The following is a 17,215-nucleotide window of genomic DNA, read 5'->3' as shown; positions in this document are numbered from 1 at the left end:
GGTCCATTACAAACACTCTTTACAAAGTAGCCAAAGGAAACAAGTGAACAAAGGCTTTACTAGGACCCTCTGAATACAATCACTTCATCTTCTAGGTCATGACTGGGCCCTGGAGAGAATCTATAGAAACCCTTTTTAGTACCAGTCACTGCAGCCAAAATGTTGAGGATGAAAAGTGCTTCAATCTTGTTTAATCTCGTGAAAGTACATGTCAGATACCAGCTAGTCCTGTCCTGTGATGGCAGCAGGTCTCCTGATATTCTCTTGGATAAAGTGGAAACATATGGCTTGGGAGTAATATGAGGAGCGGTTTGACACTAATCGGTTCCCCGCAGCTACTCTCGCTTTGAAATCTAATTGGAGTACAATTAGGGATCTATTATTCCTGAGATGTGCTCTTTCTGCTTAGCACAATCTCTGCTGGTGGGTAAGTGGTAGCAATTTGACATGACACTCAGACAGGAATGTCACTCCCACCAAGGCGCAGGCACCACTAGTCCATGAGCCAGGGTACACGTCGGGTCATCTCACGCAACAAGCATTTTAAAGTAATTATTACCTCTTTTTCTGAAAATATTATTCCCAATAAATGAAGCTAAATCGTAGCTGCCAAAAGGTAGTCATCTTCAAGTCTAACTGCAGAATTGTCGATGTTATCCTCGGGAGCAAACTTATGTGAGCCATGTGCCTGTGGTACCTCTCTGCCTGTGTCTATCGGCAACGATAATCTTAGTGATGGACAAACACACCTCACAACTCTAGACCACGACTACTGTTTTCAGATAGACTCCAGACTAGTGGTGAACTATACAGGCCATGCATGCCACAAGTGGCACTTAGGTCAGACACCTGCGCCACTTTGCTACTTCCATATCTTTAATACAGACTGGAACCACTTGAAATAGTTCATGTATTGATAAAGCGTCTGGAGTCTTAGATCTAATGTGCATCAGTTATTCTGTTGCAACAGACTCAAGAATGCTGCATTTTTTCTTCATTATCATTATTTTTGCAAGTCTTTAAAATTAGACTTAATTTAAGAAAAAAACTATTGCTGAGCACTGAAGCCATGCTTTATCTGATACATGAGCAGATGGGGGAAATCACGTCTGTAGACGTTTTAAAATAGCCCTTACTATCATGTTCTTCTCTTATGATCTGTCGTGTTTGTATAGTGCATCGTTTGGCAAGTTTTGAGCCTCTTGCCAATGTTTAACACTCGAACGCAAACTGTGGCTTGAGATTTATGGTTTGAGCAAGGCACGGCCTCTGTTGAAGGGGGTAGGAGTTGCATCTGACCTGCATGGCGTTAGAAAGTGTAACTCATGTGGTCTGAAGGGGAAGGATTTCCAAAAGCAATGCTCCGTAGAATTGAATTTAAATATTTTAAGGCAGATTCAGTTAAAAGGTAATATGTGGGTCATAAGCAAGTTATTTATCCTTGTGGACAGTAGTGCTGGAACAATTTTAAGAGTGGAAGTGTAGCCATCAATGTTACCTCACTGAAGTGGTAGGGATTGTGAAAAATCCAAACATCATGCGAACAAGTACAGCAAATGAGCCGCACTAATTCAGCCGGGGAGTGATACGGGCGTGCCATGTAACCAGTGGTGCATTTTAGGGCACACTGTTACAAATATATTACTGGAACATTATGTAGCAGTGCACTGTCATTTACAGACAGCACACTGTCCATTTAAATGTCAAGAAAATTCACAGCGACATTCAGTTTTACTGACAAAACAATGTAGCCCACAAACGGTAATGTGCGGAAATCAGATTTCAGCAAATATTTATCATTTGCACAACACCAACTAAGGTGTTCAGATTTGTTTAGATTCTATTAAAATATTTGTTTCAATCACATTTCATAATTATAAAATAATGTAATTAATTAATGCTTTCCTAACTGCTGATTTGTTTTGAAATATTTGCACAGTTCATTCACAGGTATTTAAATGTTGTGTGTTAGAAAAAACTGACATCTTGCAGCTGTAACCCAGTACCATTATAATATTGTGAGATAGTTCACTTTACAAAATTATCTAACTTTGCAGTCAAAGAAAGAAATCATCAATCTACATGTTGAAAGAATGAGCAACAATTTGTCAGAAGACTAAGGGCCTGATTACAAGTGGGTCTATTAATTCTGAACCATGTCTAAACCCTTATTTACACATGGGTCTGAATTACAAGTTTGAAGGTATTTAACACATTTGATAACTACTGTAGTGGATGCATTAAATACAACCTTTGCTAAATGTTGAACATGCCGAAATTTCACAAGGGAATAGCATACAATATTTACTGTCTCATATGGATTTTGGTGTGCTAAACACCTAAGTCTGTGTGTTATACACCACCAACTCGTAAGAGGTGTTATTTACTGCACCCAATTCCCCATCGTTGTGTCGTTATTCATCAGATGTGTTAAATTACACTCACATTTGGTTTCAGGCCCATAGTCTCAGATTTGACAAATGCCTTTGAACCCATAGCAAATGTGTCAAGTTAAAAGCAACATTTAAGGACATCTTTATTGCTCATTCACCTTCTGAACTCCAGCATGTTTATTTTGGTGGTGCAGCAGCACCCGTGCACCCTTACTTCCAGTGCCTATGCTTGTGGGAAAAACCACTTGGATCTCACTAAGGCAGTGAGACTTAGACCCATCGACACTACTTATGTTCATGTTTGTAAGAGACTTGATAACTGTGACTATGCAGGGGTGTAGCTCCTCAGGAGGAGGAGGGTTAGTGTTTGGGACATTACACTCCACTAGAAATGTATTTTGTAGTAAATAGTTGGGTACAAGTGCTTTCAATTGGGTAATGTGAAGTGTCTGGGATTTGTACGTGCCCACATTGAAAAAACCCCACACACATTCTCTTTGGAGCGCCTAAAAAAATTTGATTAGTTTGAAAAATATTGTGTTTATGTACCCCTAACAGTCTGCACTCCTCTCTCTTTCCACTGCCCCTTAAGCCCCACTAATTCCCTGCTTCTCATATGATATGTTTTAACAGGATGTTGCAGTATGATTGTTGGGAAATCTTAAGCTCACCCCCGAATCATACTGACCCAGCTATGCCCCTGTGACTGTGAATGATTGATTGCCTGAGTCTGTTTGTTTTTGGCCTAGCTCGGTAAATCCTGATGTACTTCTAATTTCTTGTTTCCATTTAAGCTTGTGTCAAAGTTTTAGCTTTCTATAATCACTATTACTCCTTGCCCCCTTTCACAATGTTATTTATGTTCAATTAACTGCTCTGTAAATGTCATCTTTTCCCTGTCTAAGGGGAGGGGCCTTGTGACTTATTCCAGAGCCATACTAATATGTGAATCAGATGGATCTATGTTGAGGCAATTGGCTTCATTGGTAAGATTGGATGTGTACGCATTGACCTCTTCATCTGTTTTGATGACACTCTCAATGGCAATGTGTGGTATTGAGACTGGAGTGCATGTGTCTTGAGAGGTGCCATCGTAACAGTCTTTTCAACCAGGAAATGCAGAGTTTGGGATCATTACTGAGGAAATGTTCAATCATCTTAATTTGTGTCTGCAGATTCATGTTAAGACACTTCAACCTTTTGTACAGGGTTTGAACAAATATTGTTTTCCAAATCTTTCGAAAACTCCAATGGGATCCCGGTTAAACCCTAGTAACTCTGGATATAACAAATTAGTATACCAGCACGACAGTGGGTATTGGCTTGAATGTCTTACTACATTTTCTGAAAGACAAACTTGCCTCAAATATTGATCATACACACAGAATGAGAAGAAATGGATCATAATTTGTGCACCATTATTATTATTTGATTGTGTTTACATCTATGTAACTTTAGCCTGAATCCTTCCTCAATTACCTGAAAAATTAACAACATAGAATAACCCCTTCTGTGCCCAGGACGTAATGGTTACATCCTGAGGCACAGTGCTCGTGTGCCCAGGACGTAACCATTACATCCTGTGCACAGAGCCCAGAGGGAGCGCTAGAGCTCCCTCTGTGGGGTTCCCCCCCCCAAGGCAAGGATGGAAGGGGGAGACCTTCCCCTTCCCCCGACCCCTCCACTCCCCCATGACGTCAGCAGGCGATCGTGCGCTGATTGTCACAGAGGCCTAGCCTCCAGCGCGATCGGAAGAGAAATGCTTTGCATTTCTCTTCCGATCACGTGGAGGAGGCCTGGAGAGGCTTCAAAGGGAAGGAAATGTATTTCCTTCCCTTTGAAGTCTCTCTCTGCATTTCAAAAGCCGGATTGTAAAGCAATCCGGCTTTTGAAACGCCCACTAGACACCAGGGATTTATTTTTTAAATGAAATTGGCATGAGAGAGCGACCCCTTGGGCAAGGGTCGCTCACAGGGGGGGGCATTTTTTTAAAGGCCTTATCGGCCTATTATTAGGCCGATCTGCCCGCAGGGGGGGGGTAGAAACCTCTAGGCACCAGGGATATTTTTTTTGTTGTTTTGTTTTGTTTTTGATTTTAGAGGTGGGGAGCGACCCCTTAGGCAAGGGTCGCTCCCATAGGGGGCAAATTATATTTAGGCCATTTCTGCCCCCCTTGGGGACCGATTGGCCTATTTTCAAGAGGCCAATCTGCCCCCAAGGGGGACAGAAACCACTAGACACCAGGGAGTTTTGTTGTTGTTTTACAGATGGGGAGCGACCCCCTTAGGCAAGGGTCGTTCCTCTGGAGGGGCAAATTGTATTTAGGCCATTTCTGCCCGCTTTGGGGGCAGATCGGACGATTTTAGGTCAATCTGCCCCCAAGGGGGGCAGAAACCACTAGGCACCAGGGATCTTTTTTTTTGCGCCGTCACGCAAGGGGAGCGACCCCGTAGGCAAGGGTAGCTCCCTGAGGGGGTGGGGGGCAAATTTATTTTAGATCGGCCTATTGTTATTAGGCCGATCTGCCCCTAGGGGGGGGGGCAGAAACCTCTAGGAGCCAGGGCAAGATTTTTTTTGTGTTTTTTTTTTTTTTTTTTTTTTTTTTTTAGAGATGGGGAGCGACCCAATAGGCAAGGGTCGCTCCCCTGGGGGGCAAATTGTATTTAGACCATTCAAGGGGGGCAGATCGGCTGATTTTAGGTCAATCTACCCCCAAGGTGGGCAGAAACTACTAGGCACCGGGGATCTTTTTTTTTGCGCCAATGTCACAAAAGGGGAGCGACCCCGTAGGCAAGGGTCGCTCCCCAGGGGGGTGGGGGAGGCAGGGGCGCACATTTATTTTAGGCCATTTCTGTCCCCACCCTGGGGGCAGATCGGCCTATTGTTATTAGGCCGATCTGCCCCCAGGGGGGCAGAAACCTCTAGGCGCCAGGGCAAATTTTTATTTGTGTTTTTTTTGTTTGTTTGTTTTTTTAGAGATGGGGAGCGACCCATTAGGCAAGGGGGGCAGAAACCACTAGGCACCGGGGATCTTTTTTTTTTGTGCCAATGTCACGCAGGGGGAGCGACCCCGTAGGCAAGGGTTGCTCCCCGGTGGGGTGGGGGGGGGCAAATTTATTTTAGGCCATTTCTGCCCCCCCTGGGGCCGGCTGAGCTAGAGGTCAAAATCCACAGGTAGGTACTTTGCAAAAAACACCTCTGTTTTCTGTGAAAAAATGTGATGTGTCCACATTGTGTTTTGGGCCATTTCCTTTCGTGGGCGCTAGGCCTACTCATGTCGCGCCGCACCGCGCGGCGCGAGCCGAGCGTTCGGCACAAGCCGCGCGTTCGGCTCGGGCCGCGCTTCGCGTCTCTAAGACGCGGCGCGCCCCGAGCCTTTCTTGCACCCTGCGAGGCCCCAGGACTTACTTGGGGCCTCGCGCTGCTCTCTCCCTCCGTCTTGTTGGGGTCTCCTGACCCCTCTTACCTGTTTGGGGCTCCTTTTTCTTCTTTTTCTGTCTTTCTTCCTTTTTGGGTCTGTTTTCTTCCTCTGTCCTTTATGTCTTTTCCCCTTCCCAGGTTACCTCTGTCTTCCCAGCATTCCTCCTTCCCTATTCTCTATGGTTTCTGCTCCAGTCTATTCTATCTACTTTTCCCTATTCAAGATGGTGTCCTTTTTCTTCCTGTGGGTCACTTCCTGTTTTATGGTATTTAAGGGTGGTGTTTCTTTTCCTCTTTGCGCTGCACCACTCTCTGTTTCAGTTAGTGTCCTCGCTCCTGATTTCCTAGCCTTTGGCTCTGGATTTCGCCATTTCTGTGTTACGTCAGTTCCTTTGATTCCTGTTCCTCTGTTCTTGTTCCAGGAATCCCCTGCGAATCTTCTGGGAGGTTTTTCCTCTTCTTCTGAAGGGGTTTTTTCCCTCTGGTGCTACTTTCTCACGGTCACGGTCTGTCCTTGGCGTTTCCTCGCCTACTGCACCGTGGCTACCAGAAAGAGTCGCCCCTTTTTGGGCCAAAGTCGAACTCTCAAGATCCACGCCTCAAGATCTGCAAACTCCAAGCGCAAGCAGCACGTGAGTCGTGACAGATTGCAGCGCCTAACCATCCCGACGTCTTCTAACACCATGGAAGACACTGTGGTAGCTGCTGCGGATCCGGATCAAGCTCTGCTAACTACAATTCAGCAACAAGCTCAAGAATTACAGCAACTACGCAGTGAGAATGCTGCGCTGCGACAGGCTTTGGCTTTCCGCAGTGGTGATGTCCCGACGCTCTCCGCCTCTACCCATCGTTTTTCGGGTGAACCAACCAAGCTGCGAGAGTTCCTTGACTCCTTGACAGCGTACTTCGCCTTCCGACCCACCCAATTCTCCCATGACAGAACAAAGGTGGGTTATCTCATCAGTGCCTTATCTGGTCCTGCCTTGGCCTGGGCAACCCCGATGGTATCATCTAACGATCCGGTATTGTCGGATTATTCCGCCTTTGTGAACCGCTTCAAGCTGATGTTTAGTCGTCCGGGATTGGAGGCTTCAGCAGAAGAGGCCTTATGCGATATTCATCAAGGTTCACAAGATGTCCTTCAATACATTACACGCTTTCGTCAACTAGCGGCAGAGACCACCTGGGTGGAACGTACTTTGGTGACTTTGTTTCGTAGAGGACTCAAAGAAGAAATCAAAGACGAACTAGTACATTCCACAAGAGTGGAAGATCTTCGTGGCCTGATGGATCAAGCCCTCTCCATCGAGTATCGCCTTCAGGAACGGAGAGCAGAGAAGAGAAAGAGCAGAGGGTCTTTTCAACCAAGCACCTCACGAGTTTTTCCGCATCGTTCTGAGGAACCTCGCCCTCCTGTCAGAGACACCGAAGGAGAACCCATGCAGGTGGATACAACTCGAGGCCCTCTCTCCGCTAGCGAACGAGAAGATAGACGAAAGAAGGGTTTGTGTTTATACTGCGGTTCTGCCGGCCACATACTGCGTACCTGTCCAGTACGTCCATCAAGGCCATCGGGAAACGCCGCTTCCCGTCCTCTGTAAGAAGGGAGGGGACGGGATTAGCAGCTATACCTTCCATCAGTTCTTTCAACGACAATACCACATCCTTGTTCATTTTACCAGTAATGTTACAATTACCTGATGGCCGTCAAGAGAAGACTATGGCACTACTAGATTGTGGAGCTAGTGGTATTTATATGGATAAGAAGTGGGCCACCACTCAACAAGTTCCTATAGAACCTAAGGAGATTCCAGAACAAGTACACACGGTGGATGGATCTTTGATATCATCGGGTCCAGTAGATACAACTACCCTGATGCTGAATCTACAGATCAGAAACCATCAGGAACACATCTCCTTTGATCTTATAACTTCCCCCAACCATACCATCATTCTTGGAATCCCGTGGTTCATCAGACATAATCCATATGTGAACTGGGCTACCCGGACGGTTTCCTTGTCTTCACAGTTCTGTCACGAGCACTGTTTTGCTTCAGACAAGTATTGGTCGCCTAAGAGGTTAATAATCACGGAGGGTACCACCGGTTCGACCATAAATACAGTCCAAGGAGTTCCTGAACACTATTTGGATTTTCAAGATGTCTTCCAAAAACCTTCCAAACCTGTGTTACCTCCACATCGAGATTACGATTGTGCTATTCCCTTGGAACCTGGCACTATCGTTCCTTTTGGCAGGATGTATTCCCTCACGGAAACTGAAAAGGAAGTACTAAAGGAGTATTTGGATGAAAATATTCAAAGTGGTCTTATTGTTCCATCGTCTTCTCCGGCCGGGGCTCCTCTCTTTTTCGTACCCAAGAAGACAAAGGACCTTCGCCCTTGCCTGGATTTTCGAGGCCTGAATAAAATAACTATTAAAGATCGTTATCCTTTGCCTCTCATAAGGGACATTTTAGAGGCAGTCAGAGGGGCCCAACGGTTTACCAAACTAGATCTACGGGGAGCCTATCACCTCTTACGCATTAAAGAAGGAGATGAGTGGAAAACGGCCTTTAGGACTCCATTTGGTCACTTTGAATACAGGGTAATGCCTTTCGGTCTTACTAATGCCCCGGCAATCTTTCAGAGATTTATGGACTCAGTATTCTCGGATCTCCTGAATCAGACAGTTGTAATCTACCTTGATGATATTCTTATTTATTCCAGAAATCCCGAACTCCATTCTTCCCATGTTAAACAAGTCCTTCAACGACTCCGGGCACATCAACTATTTTGCAAACCCGAAAAGTGTGAGTTTGACCAGACGGAAGTCAAATATCTAGGATATCATTTAAGTACCACCGGAGTAGCCATGGATCAAGAAAAGGTACAAGCTATCCTAGATTGGCCTTCTCCATCTTCTATTAAAGAAACACAATGCTTTCTAGGATTGGCGAACTTCTATCGACAATTAATCGCAGACTTTGCAAAACAAACTAGCCATATAACTCACACTTTAAAGAAGGAAAATCTTATTAAAGGGTTTGTCTGGACTAAAGCTGCTGAAACAGCTTTTCAGGATTTAAAGAAGGCATTTACACAAGCTCCCATCTTAAGACATCCAGATACCAACAAACGATTTATTGTCGTCACCGATGCTTCTGAAAAAGCCATTGGTGCCGTCCTACTCCAACAACAAGAGGATGATGGTCTTGAACATCCTGTTTTCTATTTGTCTCATATACTCTCTATTGCAGAACAACATTACTCAGTATTGGAAAGAGAATTGTTGGCTCTGAAAACAGCTTGTATTGAATGGAGGCAGTTTCTGATGGGTTCCAAGGAACCTTTTGAAGTGAGAACAGACCATCGAAACTTACAATGTTTACGAAATTTCGTATGCCAAAATAGTCGTCAAGCTCGTTGGGCCTTCTTCTTCAGCCAGTATGATTTCTACATTACATATATTCCTGGCTCCCAAAACATTCTGGCTGATGCTCTATCGCGTCGTTATCCAGATTGTACTCCTGTCCCAGCTCAACCCCTACTGGAACCTAGTAAGATCATTGGGGTAGCCCAGTCTTTTCTGGAGGAGGTACAACTGGAGTACCCCAATCTATCTGACGATGAAGTAGAGAACTTAAGGCCTCTTTTACATAAGAGACAAGGATACTATTATTATCACGATCTGTTATTCATCCCCACTAACAGAGTGAGAGAAAAGGCATTACAAATGTGTCATGATTCACCGGTTGCTGGTCATAGAGGCATCAAGGCCACACAAGAACTGTTATCACGATTTTTCTGGTGGCCTACTTGGAAACAGGATATTGAAACATACGTTCAGGCTTGTCCCACATGCGCTCAAGTCAAGATTCCCCGAACCAGACCTGCGGGATTACTCCAGCCCTTGCCGGTTCCGCCAACTCCATGGCACACCATCTCTACCGATTTCATGTGTTCGTTACCACTCTCAGCAGGAAACCGGGTAATCATGGTCACTGTGGACTCTTTTACTAAGATGGCTCACTTCACTGCCTTGAAAAAGCTACCTACATCCCAAGAATTAAGCCAGATATTCATCGAACATATCTTCCGTCTTCATGGACTTCCTCATACTCTTATATCTGATAGAGGACCTCAGTACATTTCCCGGTTTTGGAGGTATTTTTGTAAGACACTAAACATCGATAGAGCTCTGTCATCGGGCTTCCATCCTCAGACCAATGGACAGACCGAGCGTCTGAACCAAGGCTTAGAACAATACCTTTGTTGTTTTTGCAACTCAACTCAAAGCAACTGGAACACTTATCTCCCTATCGCTGAATTCTCTTATAATAACTCAGTCCATAGTGCCTCCAAGACCACTCCTTTTTTCTGTTCTTATGGTTTTCATCCTACCTCTTTTCCTACTTCTTCTCTGTCTCCCACTCCCTTTCCCGCTATTACTCATTTTTCCAAACGTCTTCTACAAATCCATAGACTGATTCGTTCTAATCTCTTACACACCAAGAGATATATGAAGAAAGTAGCAGACAAGAAACGTAGGGCCACTCCGGACTACCATCCACAGGATAAAGTTTGGCTTTCTTCTAAATTCTTACCCTCACGTCTTTCTCAGAACAAATTCACACCTCGCCATTACGGGCCTTTCCGTATTCTCCAGTTGCTTAATCCTGTCACTGTCCGTCTTCACTTGCCTCACACATGGAAGATTCATCCAGTCTTCCATGTCTCCCAACTCAAACCTTATGTACCAGATCCGTATTCCCGTCAGTTTTCCTGTCCTCCTCCTGTCTTAGTGGATGATGTTCCTGAATATGAGGTTCAGGAGATTTGTGACTCTCGTCTTTTTCACACCCGTCTGCAGTATCTGATTCATTGGAAGGGTTATCCTCTCAGTGAGTGTTCTTGGGAAGATGCATCTTCTGTTCATGCTCCGCTTCTGACTCAGCGCTTTCACTGTTTATTTCCTTTCAAACCAGGGCCTTCGGGAGGGGGGCCTACTGTCGCGCCTCACCGCGCGGCGCGAGCCGAGCGTTCGGCACAAGCCGCGCGTTCGGCTCGGGCCGCGCTTCGCGTCTCTAAGACGCGGCGCGCCCCGAGCCTTTCTTGCACCCTGCGAGGCCCCAGGACTTACTTGGGGCCTCGCGCTGCTCTCTCCCTCCGTCTTGTTGGGGTCTCCTGACCCCTCTTACCTGTTTGGGGCTCCTTTTTCTTCTTTTTCTGTCTTTCTTCCTTTTTGGGTCTGTTTTCTTCCTCTGTCCTTTATGTCTTTTCCCCTTCCCAGGTTACCTCTGTCTTCCCAGCATTCCTCCTTCCCTATTCTCTATGGTTTCTGCTCCAGTCTATTCTATCTACTTTTCCCTATTCAAGATGGTGTCCTTTTTCTTCCTGTGGGTCACTTCCTGTTTTATGGTATTTAAGGGTGGTGTTTCATTTCCTCTTTGCGCTGCACCACTCTCTGTTTCAGTTAGTGTCCTCGCTCCTGATTTCCTAGCCTTTGGCTCTGGATTTCGCCATTTCTGTGTTACGTCAGTTCCTTTGATTCCTGTTCCTCTGTTCTTGTTCCAGGAATCCCCTGCGAATCTTCTGGGAGGTTTTTCCTCTTCTTCTGAAGGGTTTTTTTCCCTCTGGCGCTACTTTCTCACGGTCACGGTCTGTCCTTGGCGTTTCCTCGCCTACAGCACCGTGGCTACCAGAAAGAGTCGCCCCTTTTTGGGCCAAAGTCGAACTCTCAAGATCCACGCCTCAAGATCTGCAAACTCCAGGCGCAAGCAGCACGTGAGTCGTGACAACTCACACAAGTGAAGTACCATTTTTATCGGGAGACTTGGGGGAACGCTGGGTGGAATTTGTGGCTCCTCTCAGATTCCAGAACTTTCTGTCACCGAAATGAGAGGAAAAGGTGTTTTTTTGGTCAAATTTTGAGGTTTGCAAAGGATTCTGGGTAACAGATCCTGGTCAGAGCCCCACAAGTCACCCCATCTTAGATTCCCCTAGGTGTCTAGTTTTCAAAAAATGCACTGGTTTTCTAGGTTTCCCCAGGTGCCGGTTGAGCTAGAGGCCATAATCCACAGGTAGGCACTTTGTAAAAAACACCTCTGTTTTCTGTGAAAAAATGTGATGTGTCCACGTTGTGTTTTGGGCCATTTCCTTTCGTGGGCGCTAGGCCTACCCACACAAGTGAGGTACCATTTTTATCGGGAGTCTTGGGGGAACGCTGGGTGGAAGGAAATTTGTGGCTCCTCTCAGATTCCAGAACTTTCTGTCACCGAAATGAGAGGAAAAAGTGTTTTTTGGGTCAAATTTTGAGGGTTTGCAAAGGATTCTGGGTAACAGAACCTGGTCAGATCCCCACAAGTCACCCCATCTTGGATTCCCCTTGGTGTCTAGTTTTCAAAAATGCGCTGGTTTGCTAGGTTTCCCCAGGTGCCGACTGAGCTAGAGGCCAAAATCCACAGGTAGGCACTTTGCAAAAAACACCTCTGTGTTTTGAGCCATTTCCTTTCATGGGCGCTAGGCCTACCCACACAAGTGAGGTACCATTTTTATCGGGAGACTTGGGGGAACACAGAATATCAAAACAAGTGTTATTGCCCCTTGTCTTCCTCTACATTTTTTCCTTCCAAATGTAAGGCAGTGTGTAAAAAAGACGTCTATTTGAGAAATGCCCTGTAATTCACATGCTAGCATGGGCACCCCGGAATTCAGAGATGTGCAAATAACCACTGCTTCTCAACACCTTATCTTGTGGCCATTTTGGAAATACAAAGGTTTTTTCTTGATACCTATTTTTCATTTTTTATATTTCAGCAAATGAATTGCTGTATACCCAGTATAGAATAAAAACCCATTGCAAGGTGCAGCTCATTTATTGGCTCTGGGTACATAGAGTTCTTGATGAACCTACAAGCCATATATAACCCCGCAACCAGAAGAGTCCAGCTGACGTAACAGTATATTGCTTTCAAAAATCTGACATCGCAGGAAAAAGTTACACAGTAAAACTTGGAGAAAAATGGCTGTTTTTTTCACCTCAATTTCAATATTTTTTTATTTCAGCTGTTATTTTCAGTAGGAAACACTTGTAGGATCTACACAAATGACCCCTTGCTTAATTCAGAATTTTGTCTACTTTTCAGAAAGGTTTAGCTTTCTGGGATCCAGTATTGGTTTCTCACCTATTTTGGTCACCAACTGGAAGGAGGCTGAAAGCACAAAAAATAGTAAAAATGGGGTATGTCCCAGTAAAATGTCAAAATTGTATTGAAAAATTGGGTTTTCCAATTCAAGTCTGCCTGTTCCTGAAAGCTGGGAAGATGGTGATCTTGCCACCGCAAACCCTTTGTTGGTGCCATTTTCAGGGAAAAAACCACGAGCTGCCTTCTGCAGCCCTTTTTTCCCATTTTTTTTAAAAACAAAACAAAATTTTCACTGTATTTTGGCTAATTTCTTCGTCTCCTTCAGGGGAACCTACAAAGTCTGGGTACCTCTAGAATCCCTAGGATGTTGGAAAAAAAGGACGCAAATTTGGCGTGGGAAGCTTATGTGAACAAAAAGTTATGATGGCCTAAGAGCGAACTGCCCCAAATAGCCAAAAAAAGGCTCGGCACAGTAGGGGGAAAAGACCTGGCAGCAAAGGGGTTAGGACTATTCTTGCAAACAAGTTGTAAAAGGAAATACTTTTAGAAAGGAAAGGTCAGTGCTCTACAATATGCGGTAAGACTCTGTGTGGTAATATGCAAAGATGCTGGGTTGCTTTTTTTTACATTCAAAATTAGTAGGAAATGTAAAAAATAAGTGCACTTCTGTAAATATGAAATGTGAAAACCTCGTGCAACATCAAGCACAAGTATAAACTACAATGCTATTCACAATCAAAAAACAGTTTAGGCCTAACCCACACAGTGACATGAGCAAAGTGAAAGGTTCATTCAAGGATGTAGTTGGATAAGGAACACGAAAGAGTGACCTGCTAAAGGCCAGCTCATGTCTAACTGAACTTCATGTATTTACACCACTAGCCCACGTGTCCCTCGCACACTCTCCGTGCCTACAAACAGATTGCAGACTGATCAGACAATGGGTACATAATTTAATCAGCCCAAAGCACACAGGTGCATGGCTTACAATTGATGCAGGGAAGAAACCAAATTATCAACACTCAGAAGTCCCAGACACACAATGCTGTCAGCACACACTTCAAATAAATTACATTAACAAAAGAGCATATATGCCCTCATAGGTCAAAAAATGCTCAGCCATAAACCTTTGGCAAATGAATAATAAAGAGCGAGTAATGACTTAGGCTAGGAATTCGGGGATTTTGGGTCACATGTTTTCCAGTATTTTTCCATTTTAATCTGTGAATTTACAAGTCCTCTATTATTGATCATGTATAATAAAGTATTGTACTGATGTGCATAAGAAGGCCTCTCTGTGAACAGGCATTTGATAAAAACCAAAGAGGCAGGTCGTGCAGGGTTGAGTTGAAGTCCACAGTGTTTTTCTCCCTGTAAATACTGTCTTTGGATTGCCAACAAGAGTTTGTGTGGTCATTTTTGAGTCTCAAGTGCATTTTCGTTCACCCCGTAATAGTTGACAAGCCACTCCAGGAGGTTCCTTTGCACCACCACCTGACGGCTGGCACCGGAAGTCTGCCTGCACCCGCTGCAGAGATATCAGTGTGCACAAATTGGATGAGGTGAGCAGAATCTGAGTTAGCTGAAGTTCTGCCTGTACACGGGGGTTGGGAAGGATCCGGGGACTTCCGTCCCTTTAAAGATGAGGACAAAGCAAATTGTAATCCTCATTCTACATAAGCACACTCCTCCTGACAATACTAAACACAGATGTAAGTGTACTATAACCCATGTGTGATTTTGAAAGATTGTGTATGTGCTTTGCACAATCAATGGAAATATATGTATTTATGAATTTGTCAGAGAAGGCCAGAAGGGTACCACATGCGATTTATTTTTCATTGTTGCAGGATTGTATATGTGTGATACACAATCAATGGAAATATAAGTATTTGTGAATTTGTCAGAGAAGACCAAAAGGGCACAGCATGCAATTCGTTTTTTTGTTGAAGGATTGTGTATGTGCGTTGCACAATCAATGGAAATATATGTATTTGTGAATTTGTCAAAGAAGGCCAGAAGTGCACCGCATGTGATTTGCCTCTTTTTTTTTTGTTGCTATGGATGGATTGTGTGCATGCATAACACAATCAAAAAGGCTTTGACAAAACCAGTAGAATATTGGGTTGTTGAGTGACTGAAGGCGACCGCATGGAGTTGAATGAAGTCTGGCCACAGTGTAATGCTGTTGTGAGATATTGCATAAATATACAAACTGTTGTTTCGAATGTACATTGCATGTAACAAAACATTTATAGTGTAATGCGTACTGTAGACTTGGTAAACAGAACTAAAAGATGAAAGCCTATTGTAAAACGATACAGTAGAAAAAGTAGACAAAATTTGTGTGAGTCTACTTTAAAATTATTTAAGTATAGTAGCAGAAAATGTGAAAAGTAAAGGATTAAGAACATCTAAACATGAGACCCCCTTAGACCATATGCAGAAGGTATTCTCCAGTGACAGAATTAAGAATATAGTAGCAGAAAATGTGAAAAGTAAAGGATTAAGAACATCTAAACATGAGACCCCCTTAGACCATATGCAGAAGGTATTCTCCAGTGACAGAATTAAGTTACAAACGTAAAGCCATGAGTGTCTTAAAGCCACCCAAAAAGCATATATATCCTTGGCCAAAAGAAGGAATGTTCAGTGATAGAGCAATTGAGCATGTTGCCACATACCACCAAAGTAAATATGCAGGAGCCAAGTTAAAGAAAAGAGAAGCCACCATAGCCTTATGGAGAATATTTTATGAAGATTTGAAAGATTCCTCACAGGGAGATACTGTGAGTTCCCCCGTCTGTTTTTTGGGTGAACTCCTTCCAACCCAGGAAGTAAGGCACCATATTTATGGTCTCCAAGAAAGACCACTCATTGACTTAGACTGTGCGAGGGGCACATGGAGACTGCATAACCATATTGATGCAAGCAGAAGAGATGCAGATGTGCTCCCTAGAAGCAGGAAGCCATGAGCTACAGAACACGAGTGGTTATAATTCCAAAGCACCCATGGCCAGCCAGACCGTGGAATGGAATCAAGCGAGGTTAGGGGACGGGTGACTCTCCACAACAGAAGCACCCAGCAAATGAGTGCCCAAGTAAATTTGCACAGGCCACACCCACAGTGAGATTATTGCTGAAGGAGAGGATAGCTGGCATTTTGTTGTGCCTTTTGTAGAAAACTTAGCAGACTGGACTGTGGGGTTAGCTCCACAAATGAGTCCCTGGCCACATGTGGGGTCCTTTGACCCACACAACATGGCAAATGTTGAAGACTGCATTCTGTATGGTCATGTGATCCAGACTGGGACTACCCTTACATTGAGAAACATCTGCATATATAGCAGAAGTACCCCTGACAGAACCGCCCCAGCACGCCACCACCTCTTTACATCAGGTTTCCTGATACGTAAGGGCCCTGGGGCACTATATTATGTTCCTTGGCCACAAATGGCCAAGGAAAACCCCAGAAAACAGTTGCCACTGCTTACAGAGGGAACAGGAAAATGGATCAGAACATTTGAAAAGCAAACTGCAGGTATCACCCTGGCAGTAGAGGATGTAAAAGGCCTCCTTAGTTCCCTCACATGGGACAAAAAAGACACAGTATTTCAAAAGCCTAGAGTTAGAAATGTGACCGTCACTGAGACCAGGTGTGATGGATAGCCATTTAATCTGGTCAGATCTGTAGTGGGAATCCAGGAACTTGGTCAGGGCTGGGAAGTGACAGGAGCTATTGCTGTATTGTTCTATAATGTAGTTAAGAAAGGATTGCCTCCTTACGTATAGGGCAGCATAGATAACTTAGTGACACTGAAGCCAAGCCCTGGACCGAAATTCAAGCACACTTCATCCATCTTTGCAAGAAAAATCAGGAAAAGGAGAAAAGTAAATAGGAAGTAGCAGAGAAAGTGGCAGCCAAGTTAGTGCAGCAGACGTTAGTGAAGAAGGGAGCAATGGAAAGTGCTGTAGTGACAGTAGCCACTCAGTTGACTACAGAATCTGAGGGAATGGTCCTAGAGGTCACACAATTACAGTAACCATAGCAGAAGGAGAATATAAAGACAAACGGAAATAGTACAAGGGGATGAGGAAGAGCAGGAAGAGGTAGGATGGGTCCTCCAAGAAGCGGTAGGATGGGTCCTCCAAGAAGGGACCAGTCATGTTATTATTGTCAGTGGTTTGGGCATCTTATTAGAGATTGTAACGTGAAAAGATGGGATGTGCAAAATGGAACAATGAGAATTTATGGTT

Source organism: Pleurodeles waltl, chromosome 1_2 (genome assembly GCF_031143425.1).
Source record: "Pleurodeles waltl isolate 20211129_DDA chromosome 1_2, aPleWal1.hap1.20221129, whole genome shotgun sequence".
Lineage (NCBI taxonomy): Eukaryota > Metazoa > Chordata > Amphibia > Caudata > Salamandridae > Pleurodeles > Pleurodeles waltl.
The sequence above is the reverse complement of the archived record's forward strand: the minus strand, read 5'-3'. Positions refer to the sequence as shown.